Source organism: Urocitellus parryii, chromosome 4, assembly GCF_045843805.1.
Source record: "Urocitellus parryii isolate mUroPar1 chromosome 4, mUroPar1.hap1, whole genome shotgun sequence".
Classification (NCBI taxonomy): domain Eukaryota; kingdom Metazoa; phylum Chordata; class Mammalia; order Rodentia; family Sciuridae; genus Urocitellus; species Urocitellus parryii.
Genome location: NC_135534.1, coordinates 101,310,855 through 101,322,811, shown reverse-complemented (window position 1 = coordinate 101,322,811; position 11,957 = coordinate 101,310,855). Strand labels below are relative to the sequence as shown.

At 35.3% G+C, this 11,957-nt stretch overlaps 1 long non-coding RNA gene across 1 annotated transcript; it reads right to left on the bottom strand.

Moving 5' to 3' along the window:
- Positions 1-4,601: 4,601 nt before the first annotated feature.
- Positions 4,602-7,666, bottom strand: LOC113185396 (uncharacterized). Its single transcript, XR_003301126.2, has 3 exons — positions 7,164-7,666; positions 6,865-6,912; positions 4,602-6,614 (listed from the first exon to the last, which is right to left on the bottom strand). It is a non-coding gene; the product is annotated as an uncharacterized LOC113185396 (long non-coding RNA).
- Between the last annotated feature and the right edge of the window lie 4,291 nt (positions 7,667-11,957).

Sequence of the window (11,957 nt, the reverse complement as noted above, 5' to 3'; positions counted from 1 at the left end):
ACTTAACTTTATATACTTTTTTTCCTATATGTACACATTTATAATTTATAAATTAGATGCAGTAAGAGATTAACAATAGCATAATAAAACAATTATAATAATATGCTGTAAAAATTAGTTATGTGGATGTTATGTGGTCTCTCCTCTTCTTTCTCAATGTATCTTATTATACTGTACTCACCCTTACTTGTTGTTGACTGAAAGTAACTGAAACCATGGAAAGCAAAACCAGAGATGGGGGTGGAGGCAATTAGTTAGCTTTTGATCCCTGTGACCAAAATACCTAACAAGAACAACTTGGGCAGGGGGAAGGGGAGTTTATTTGGAACTCATGATTTTAGAGGTCTTAGTCCACAAACAGCAAACTCTATTGCTCTAGGCTCATGGTGACCAGCCCCGCAAAGGACAGATGCTCAACTCATGGCAGGGTTGGAAGCAGAGAAGAGAGGGGAGCAGGGCCATAGGAAGATGCACCCTTCCAGGACATGACCTATCTCCTCCATCCACACCCTACCTGCCCAGTTACCAACCAGTCATTCCATTCAAACTAGGATAGACTGATTAGGTAACAGCTCTCATAATGCAATCATTTTATCTCTGAATATTCCTGTATTACCAGGAGCTTTTAGAAGAAATCTCATATCCAATCCATAACATTTCACCCCCTGACTCCCAAAGCTCATGTCCAGCTCACAGTGCAAAATGCATTTACTTCATCATCTCTAAGATTCCCCTGTCTTAATAGCTTAAGCATTACCCAAAAGTTCAGTCCAAGTTCAAAGTCTCCTCTGAGACTCATGGCTGTGATCCCCTGTAAAAATTAAAAACAAGTTACATATACCCAATATACAGTGGCATAGAATTAACATTATCATTCCAAAAGGAAGGAACAGAGGCAATAGAAAGAAGGGAAAGCAAAGCAAAATCAAAGCCCAGCCAGGCAAACAGATCCAGTAACACCATGTATAGCATCTAGGACATATGACTGAGATATTATTTTCAAAGAGCTTGGGCAGCCCCAAACTTTGGTCTTGCTGGTTGCAGTGGCATTAGCCTGGCTCTCTCCAAAGACAGAAGCTTTTCTCAGTGGACAGTCCACACTACTGGGATTTCTTAATTTCTGCGTTCTCCATTCCAGCTCTGGCTTCACCTTCACAGTTTTTCATGCATCACCCTCTCAGGGGCTGTCTGAAAGAACTCTGACTCTGCTAGACTTTGCCTGGTCTCCCAGGGCTTCCTCTGAAATCTCAATGGAAGCCTCGATGACCCTCTTAACACCCGCATCCTACTTTCCTGAAGAACCAGCAAGCACCATATGGATGATGTCAAGAGCTGGTGTGAGCCTGCACATTATCTAGGACTCCTGGAATCATGACTGTGGAGACCTTTGAGTGCCTGCACTGCAAACCACAATGAAACAACTTCCTATGCCTCCCTGTGTGAGCAAGGGTCCCTCATGATCTCCTTTCAAAGGAATTTTCTATATCCTGGAGCCTGTGGTGGGTGTGGTCTTGCAAATTCCTAAAATGCCATAGAGGAATCTCTCCTATTGTCTCTTATGTAAGCACAGAAGACCTATTTAGGGGCTGTAATCTCTTCTACAAGCACACCTTCCTTGCCCCCAGCTTCCCCACGCACACACACACTTTTATGGCCAATCTCCAAGTTTTAGAAACCCTTTAGCTCTGCTTTCTGCTCCCAATTCTCATAGTGAACCTAGCTAAATGTTTCCAGCAATATCCATGCCACTGACTGAATGCTGTGCTGCCCTGAAATTTCCTCTGCCAGATTACTTAATCCATCACTTTTAAATTCGGCTTCAAAGTCTGAGAACATAGATAACATGTAGCCAAGATCTCTGCCATAATATAACACAAGTGGCCACTAGTCCAACTTCCATTAGAGTCCTCATTCCCTTCTGAAACCTCATGAATACAGTTCATATTCATCAAGCTCACACCAGAATCATCCATTAAGCTCAATTTACAACATTCTAAAGCCTTTCCAGCACACATTCTAAACTTTTCAATATTCTTTCTGCAAACCAGCTCCAAATGTTTCTCAACCATATGGTCAGTCTCAACATGGCAATGACTGCACTTCTCTGACCAATTTGTCTTAGCTTTTTCATTGCAATGATCATAATACCTGACAACAACAACTTAAAGGAAGAAAGTTTATTTGTGGCTCAGTTTCAGAGGTTTCAAGTTCACAGAGAGCCAACTCCACTGCTGTGGTCTCACAGTGAGGCAGCACATCGGGGCCAGAGCAGATCAGAGGGAAGTTTCTCAGATCATGGTAGCCAAGAAGCAAGAGAAAAAGGGGAGGGAGGAAGGAGAAAGAGCCCCAGAAAGAATATCCTTCAGTGCACAACCCCATTGAATCAATTCCTCCAGCCACAGCCCATCTGCCTACAGTTAGTACTCAGTCCATCCTTTCAAACTAGAATGGACTGGTTAGGTTAGCTCTCATAATCTAATCATTTCACCTCTGAATACTCCCGGATTAACAGGAGCTTTTGAGGGACACCTCATAGCCAAACTGTTAACATGTACATACCCCCCCAAAAAAAAAGAAAGAAAGAAAGAAAAAAGAGTAGAAGACAATAAAAAGCAAAAAAAAAAAAAAGAAAGAAAGAAAGAAAGAAAAGAAAAAGAAGAAAGCAAGAAAGATTAATATAACTAAAGCTCCTTAAAAATGACTTTTATAGCTGGGCATGGTGGCACATGCCTGGAATCCCAGCAGCTTGAGAGCTGATACCGGAGGAACACAAGTTCAAAGCCAGTCTCGGCAAAAGGAAGGCACTAAGCAACTCAATGAGACCCTGTCTCCAAAGAAAATACAAAATACGGCTGGGGCCAGTGGTCGAGTGCCCCTTAGTTCAATCCCAGTACCCCCGCAAAAAAAAAAAAAAAAAAAAAAAGACTTTTTAAAACTTCAAGGAATAGTTCAACAAAATAATAACAAATTGTAAATAAGCAAACTATATGTAAATAAGGGGACCAATTATAGTTATAATGATTCTAAAATTTCTACTATTTAAAAAAAAACTATGTCCAAATATTTTTGAAAACATACAACAGATTGGAAAAAAATACATCAACTACAAAATTATCACATCATGAAACAGAAAATTTAAATAGGCCAATAAACATTAAACAAATTGAAATGAAAATTATTTTCTTTTAATTTGCTCCAATGGTTTTACAGAAAAGTCCTGTCAAACTGGATCAGAACTGCTACATAGTATAAATTTACTCTAGGGTAGGATCAAAAAGATTTGAACTTTAACAAATGCCAGGGAGTAGTCCTTCTTTTCACCTCGGTCAGTGGGCACATCACTGAATGCCCACTGTGTCAGGCCAGTGACTAGCTGAGCTGGACATGCTGTACTACCAGGCACACAGCCTCAATCTGGGGCCTCCTTTCTCTAGCCTCCATTTCACCCAGCTGGTCCTCTGTCATTTTCAGCATTTACCTGCACTGCAAACCTCTTCTAGTCTCCCTGACAAGCATGTACCTTATCATTTGGTCTCTTTGCCCTCAGAAGTCTTATGGAACTTACTAGCCCATCTTAACCTATTAAGTCCTGAGCTTCAGTTCTGAATATTTCAACAAAATCAACTCAGATGCTTTAAAATAGGATGCAAATAATAACCTAGAGCTTACATGTCATATTAATATTATAATTGTTATAATTGTTTTTATAATTAACACAATAATTATATTCTTATTATATAATTATATATTACATTTTAAGTTTTTAAAGTGTTTCATACATCCATATTGGAGATGGTAGGACAATATGTAAAACCCTCTATCTCTGCACTAGAACGTGAGCTCCCTGAGGACAAGGAGCCATGCCAGTCTTCTTCATTGCTGAATTCCAAGGAGCCTTTGTAGCTAGAAGGTGCTCTACAAATACATGTTGCTTAAATAAAAGAATATGCGTTGGCATTTCATATTACCATGCATCCCTTTGTTATCTAGACACATAGAGTGCCACTATTTATTCATGAAGTACTCTCAGGATCTACTTTTTCTACAAAGAGGTTATATGAATTATATTTTAATGATAGAAATATGATGTCATTTTGAGATAAATTGTCAGTGGGAGAAACTGCAGTTAGATAATAGATAGTGCTGATTTTTATAAATAATAAAAGGTGTCAAGAAATAAACAAACAAAATAATAATAATAATATAAATTGACTCAAAACTAGAAAATATGTGAAAACTGCCTGATCATTTTTCAGGTTTGTCATATCTTAAAAACAATCAGATGAGGATAGTGTAGAAAAGAAAATTATATAAACCAATTTCATTATAAACTTGGACAGTTAACTCCCTAAATCATCAGCTAACTAAATCCAATATAGTGTTTGAAAAAAATTATCCTATAATATTTGTTTGTTTTAGAAATGCAAACAATACCAGAAAATTATGTACTTTACCACAGGAATGGATTGAAGAAAGCACATCAATAGACATAGAAAAGGCAATTCAGTTCAACATTACAGGTAAAAAAAAAAAAAAAAAAAAAAAACTAGGTATAGAACAGAACTTCATTAACTTGAAGTCTTTATTTATTAATGCCCTAAAGCAAATACCATAATTAATGATGAAACTTTTTAATGTATTTAAGTCCAACAAGAAGATTAAAATATCCTCATTATAAGTACTGTTGAACATAGTAAATGACATTCTAGCTAATAAAATTTAAAAATTAAATAATAGGCAAAAACAATTTGAAAGCAAAAGATAAAGTCTCATTATTTGAAGGGGACCTACAAACTCACATAGGAAACCCAGAATAATCATGATCCAACTAAAAGAAGTTATAAAAAATTAAGACACAGTATAAAACAACAGTAAGAAAAACAGTGGCATAAAATCAAAGACCAATACCATAAAAAGTCCAGAAGAGACCTATCTGAAAGGAAAACCAAATGCATTACAGAGTAGGTACAACAAATCAGTGAGCTAAAGATGAATTATTTAGCAAATGATGATGGAAAAATGGGAGCATTCTTTGGAAAAAAAATTAGTCTGATCCTTGCATCATGTAATCTCCAAACATGGGCTTCAAAAGTATTAAAAATCAAAACGTGAATAATTAAAATATAAAGTCAATTAAAAGGGTAAATATCATCTTAAAGTAAAAACTTTTTCTTATGCAGTATTTTAAAGGAACAAGCCTTACAGAGGAAAATGACAGACTTTACCAGAGCAACATTAAAAGTCCATGTTTAAAGAAGGTCACCACACCTAAAGCCAAGAGATATACAAAAGATCTGGAGTAACTGCAATGAAAATCATAAAGAAAAAAAAATTCAGGGAGTCCACAGAAAAATGGACAAAGGTATGAATAAATAATTTACAAAAAAAGAAATCCAAACTGCAATACATATAAAGATACACTCAAGCTCACTGGTATTTAGAAAAAAACAAATTAAAGAAATACACACAAAATGACAAAGAATATAATTCATATTAATTCCAAGTACTGCCAAAGATCTAGGAAATAATAATATTTCTGGTTACAATTAAAGAGTTACAGCCACTGGGGAGAAAATGTTGTTAGTATTTGCAGACATTAAGTGTAGGACTGTTTAATGACCTAGAAGTACTATTCCCTGCTATATACTGCAGAGATACTCTTACACAGAACTATAAGGGTATAAGTACAAAGATGTTCATAGCAGTGTTGGATGCAATACCAATTACTACAATGGAGAACATAAAGAAATATTCTAAATAGTGAAATTTAGTAAGTTAAATACCTAGAAATAACATATAGCCTCATAAACATAATATGGTATAAAAATTAGAAAATATTTATATCAATACTGCTTGAATCAAGTTAAAAAGTACACATGCAGAATACAGCCAGCCATTCAAAGTTGTTCTTTTACTCCTGACAGCTACTTTACATCATATTCAAAATACATTCACTTTAGAAAGTCCTGTAACCATTTTACTCTATTTCCTAATTAATTCATCATGCTGTATTCCGTTGCTTTAAGAAAAACATTTGTAAATGTGAAAAACATGAATAGTTCCAGAACTCCAGACTTTAATATCTAATTTTAAAAAATCAAAGGGCTAGGGTTGTAGCTCAGTGGTAGAGCACTTGCCTTGCATATGTGAGGCACTGGGTCCAATACTCAACACCACATAAAAAATAAATAAAAGTATTATGTCCATCTATAACTAAAAAATACTTTAAAATAAAGAAATAAATCAAGCTTCTCCTTATCCTGCAGTAAATTTGAGTCTCACCTTAGTGTTTAAGGATTCTGTCAGGGACTTTTATCTTGGTTGTCACAGTGATGACTGCTGTTCTATGGTTGCTGAAAACCACATTCCTCTTCTCTGAATTATGCTTTGCTAACTAAAGCTGATGCTAGACAACAGGCATTTAATAAATTTTATTAAGTCATGAATGGTAATGTATAAAAAGAAAACCTAAAAAACTAATTAGTCATCACATCTCCTACAGGTCATTAGCCAAAGGGGCTCCCAGTAGCCATCTTTTTCCTTGCTTTCTTGAAGTATGTACTCAGATCTGAGTCCTTTCTTCCATTATTCACTCTTTACCAGCTCCGAGAAGACTATGAGAGAAAAAAACATTATTTAACATCAAAAAAACTCTTTGGAAACCCCAATGTAAACATTCCAAATTACATATCAGTCCCTTGTGTTTGGTTGAAATAAGTTCCCCCCCAAGGATTAATCTACTGTTGATGTATTAACAAAACCAAACTCTGAACCTGTAACTTGGCACCCAAATGAAGCACTATCTAGAGTAACTGAGCTGACCAGTTGGTCCATCATCCCCAGTAATATTCATTCCTTACTCACCATCATCTTCTTTTTTGGGGTCTGCCATAGGACATGACAGAATTAAAGCTGTAAAAAAAACAATACTCGATCATTCATTTATTCATTAGGAATACTTACTAGGGCTCTATTAAATGAAGCCCGGAAGGCTCCCTTCTCCCTTAGTTCATTACACTTCATCCAAGTGGACTTTCTGACAGTTCCCAGAATAGAACAAATTCTTTGCTACCTAAAGATCACTGTTTTCTACATTTCCCACAGCCTACTTCCCACCTTTCTAGATTAGACTAAAATGTCACATCAAAGCAACTGGCACTTACCATCCTGTTTAAAGCAGCCTTTCCTCCTCCAGTCCAGACACCATTAATCTTCACTAGTACACCTCTTCATTTAATAGCACAATTCTTTCTTAAGTATTGTCCAACCTGCTAAAACAAACTCCATGTAGACAGGGATGTGTTTAAGTCCTTAACCACAGAAAAGATTTCTCTATATTCTTTAAATCTACACTAGATTTAGAATTTAATCAAATAAAATTATTTTAAATTTTTTCAGGTAACATCTGAAACTCTAAAATAATTTTAAAACTCAAACCTGTCCTCTCTCTCCATCCATCAACAGAAAGCCAATGTTTAAACATGTCTAAAGGTCAATTAATTTCAGAATGTTAAAACTAGAAAACAAACGTTAAATAACCAAGAATTTGCAGTATTCCTAGAATCACCTGGAAAGATGCAAAAGGTCAGCAGTGGTGTAAAAGATAACCATTTTCATTTGATGAAAATGAAATCATTAATATCTAATTTTATCTCAAGTAGATTATTATGAGGATATTTTTCATACTTTCATTAATAGGCAATAAAGGGGCTGGGGATGTGGCTCAAGCGGTAGCGCGCTCGCCTGGCATGCGTGCGGCCCGGGTTCGATCCTCAGCACCACATACCAACAAAGATGTTGTGTCCGCCGAGAACTAAAAAAAATAAATATTAAAAAAAAAAATTCTCTCTCTCTCTCCTCTCTCACTCTCTCTTTAAAAAAAAAAAAAAAAAAAAAAAAAAAAAAAAAAAAAAAAAAAAAATAATAGGCAATAAATATTATTTTGGTAGTATAGCACATAGCTTCTCTCTCTTTCCTGTTGCTTCAGAAGGAGGTTTGGGAGAAGTCCCAGGCATAAATACATCATTCATTCCCAAACTCCAACTTGAGGATTGATATGCCAGGATGAAGTTTGTATTTTATAATCAGTTTAAAGAATGATGAAGTAAGGACACAATTGGATTATTTAAAAGCTAAATATATCTAATTTAAAGCACCTTTTAAAGCATCTTTTATTCTATCTCAAATGTCTTCTTTTATGAAATGATGGTGATAGCAGACAATGTTTTTTAAATATTTTTTTAATTGTAGATGAACAAAATACCTTTATTTATTTTTATGTGGTACTGAGGATCGAACCCAGTGCCTCACACATGCAAGGCATGTGCTCTACCACTGAGCCACAACCCCAGCCCATAGACAATGTTTTCAACATCACTCTTTGGCAAAATAATAGTTGGAAATATTTAAAGTGAATACAAATGATGCAGAAAGTTTACTACTGATAAAACCCAATGCTATGTAAATCAACCACTGAAGGCCTGAAGAGAAAACAAAGTTTTCTTTTTTTTATTTTTTTTTATCACTTTTTAATATTTTTACATATTAAAAATATATGCACATAATTTCTTTATCAAACATACAACGTATGTATGGTATTTGCTATTACTTTTATGTGTTACACACATTTTACATTATTACTTTAATAAAAAAGTATGAGAATACGTGTGTATTTGAATTTTTATGTTCTACATTTTGACTTTTCTGTTACATAAATGCTATTTATTTGGACATGGTGAGCAAAACAGTAAAAAAGAAAATATCCTGGAACCAGGGTTCCACAAAAATCTACACCTAGCCACCCACTTTGTGGGAGCAAAAGCACTAAGAAATATTATTAGGAAGACATGTGAGGGACAGTGAAAGGAAGTCTAAGGGACAGAAGGATTTAAAAATCACCACTGAAAATTTTAAATCCATGCTAAATCTGAAAGCATGGTAAAAGTATTTGTGAAGAACAAGGAGGAATACAGGAAAGGAATTTCAAAGTGTGTGTGTGTGTGTCCTTAACAAAGTTTTCTAGGAGTTAGCCCCAAAGCATATAATGCCAAACCCCACATTTCTAGCTTATATTTCAAAATCACTAGTAGAACAGTAGCAACCTTGAATCCTAGTCACTTTAAGAAGGTAGCTATGCTACTTATCAATTCTGAAATTATTTCTGCTATTTGTTAATTATGAACATAAAATGATTGGGTTATCATGTCAACTACTCCACACACATTTTAAAAGAGAATAAGGCAGAATGATGAAAACAGGATACCTTAGAACCTGTGGGGTAATAAAGAGAATGTGCAGGAAAAAATGAATTATTAAACTAAAAGCAGAGCCAACATAAGTGAACACATAAATTGGTATACAGTCTCTAATTTAACAATTAACACTGTTGCTCAATATTAATGATAAGATAGTTAAGTGGAACTCAAAATTTTTTTTTCCACAAGAACAAAATAGGGCTGGGTTACATAGGCCTATCCTAGGCTATCCAGGGAGTCTAACCAACTCCGAATTCAGAAGCTTCCTTTCTCCATCTCAGGTAGTTCAATCTGGAGGTGAGGAGGTTGGCAGCTCCTAAAGAAAAGTATTTTGTTAAATTTCTTTTTTCTGTAAACAAAACCAGCAATTCCTTATACTAATTTGATGCTGACATAAAAGGAAGCATCTCCCTAAATTGCCCATTTCCTGTTATCCCAAATTGGGAACTCTTCCTAATGACACAAGCAAGGATACCAGAGTTCAGTTCCTCTAAGTTGTTTCTAACATACTGGTCCTAAAACAGGATCACTCTGAAAAAGGAGTTGTAGCAAATGACACGTTTTATGTGAGTATGTGTGGTAAAATATATATATCATGAAATTCATCATTTTTAATTATGCAGATCAGTGGCATTAAGTCCCTTGGCAAATTACTTGTGCAACCCAAATCATGAATTTTATTGTGGATCCCCAAGAACTCTGGAGGCTCTTAATGGAATATGTTCTTATTTGCACAAGAACATTAACTTTTACTTGACACTCCTCAAACTTACCATTTTCTAGTATTCATTCCTTTTGAGATACCCTTATTTTCTGTGTCTAAGATTATCAGTGGTATTACAACCCAGGTGCAAAACTAAACTGATTAAATTATACTGAAGACCAAGTTAAGTCTCAGGATCTATGCATTCAACTTGACATGTCAATTGTGAAAACAACTATTGCATCTGCCTGCTTTCTAGTGGGATAAATAAGCACATCCCTTGTTTTCACAAGGATTCTGAAGCTTCAATATTACTTTACTCAATAGAGAATATTCAACTAGTAGAATTGTCTTCATTTACATTTCTACCATAGCTATCTATGGCTTTATAATGATCAACAAAAAAAGTAAAAGGCTTTGTTCAAATAACTAAAACTCAATTTTCACAAATAGATACACAATATGTATCAACTGATACACAGCACAATTGCTTTTGCCCTCATCGACAAGTAAAAGAATAGAATAGCTCCTGCCCTCATCAATCAATAATGGAATAGAACAGCTTTTGCCCTCATCAATCTCCTACATGTGGTTTATCTGAGCAACAACCAATTTTCCACTGTTCCTACTGCTTGTTAATTTTTCAGAATGTCAGGGCACTTGAGTGAACCTGGAACATTCAAGTACTACCATAAAGCATTCAATGTGATAAAACTGTACTTGAACATTATGACTATTATTTTTTCTTTAAGGCTTGCACAAAGCCAATTCTGCAAAACATCAATTTCCCTACGAATTTTTAAGCTGGTTTTTCTAACAAAAGAGATATATTGCTTTGTAAATGAGAAAACACAGGCATCTCAGGTTTCATTCTTCTCTCCTATGGCTAAACTCTAAGGGGCATCTTTCTTGCCCACACTCAATACAATGACTACAGCACTGAAGGACAATAACTGGAGATCAGCATCATCACAGGACTGGCTTGTTACCTCATGTGTTTAATGTAGGGAAAGATACCTGGCTGATCCTAAGAATACAGCTTACACGATAATTTATTACTTCACTGACAGAACCACCACCAAACGAGAAGCCCCAAAAGCACTGGAACAACAAGCTCGTCCAAGCAAACACACTGATCATTTTTCAAAATGTGGATATATTTAAATCAATTTGTACTGCAGTTCATTTCACAAGCTTTAGGAATCCCCTGTGAAACCCTACATACCAGCACTACAAACTTAAGTTTATTTTCAAGCAGACTACCAAATAATGAACTAATCACTGAACCATCTTATCTTTATACAGACCTGCATCAGATCAGATTTGCTCATCTCACAGGCTGACAATCATTTTACTAACATCTAACACCAGCTTCATTCCAGCACAACAGATTTCTGCTACATAATGAAGATACAGAACAAAGGATTAAATGAGAAAGGTGGCTATTCGTACAACAGAGATTTAAAATTAATGACAGTAGTTAAAATTTTTCTAATTTAATGGCATGGCTCAAACAGTTCAACAGATGAAATCAATCAGACAGTTGTGTGTAGAGAAATCCTGTGATATTAATAACAGCTTCTGGTTCCTGGGAACCTATTTCCTCAGCCGAGTGTTTTCATATCTATTCTTGCATTGGAATTTATAACATTCCTGAGGTCTAAAGTAAGAGCTAAGACCATCTTGCCAAATTTTAGTTGGAAACACTAAGCCAAGTCAAGGTCACATTCTTAGTGGAGTTTATAACAGTTCCCAGCAAGATGTAGTTAGTCACAGGCATTGTAAACTCAGGTTAAAGACCATCCTTCAGATGTCACAACTAATCAATCATAGTACCCTTTTTCAGAGACTCTGCACTGAGTAAAATCCTCATAACATTAGTTAGCCATTATTCAAAGTGCTCACTATGTACCAAACCCTGTGTTCAGCACTGTAAGATCACCATTCAATTTAATTCTAACAATTCTTTTGAGTTAGGTATCATTATCAACTTCAGAGAA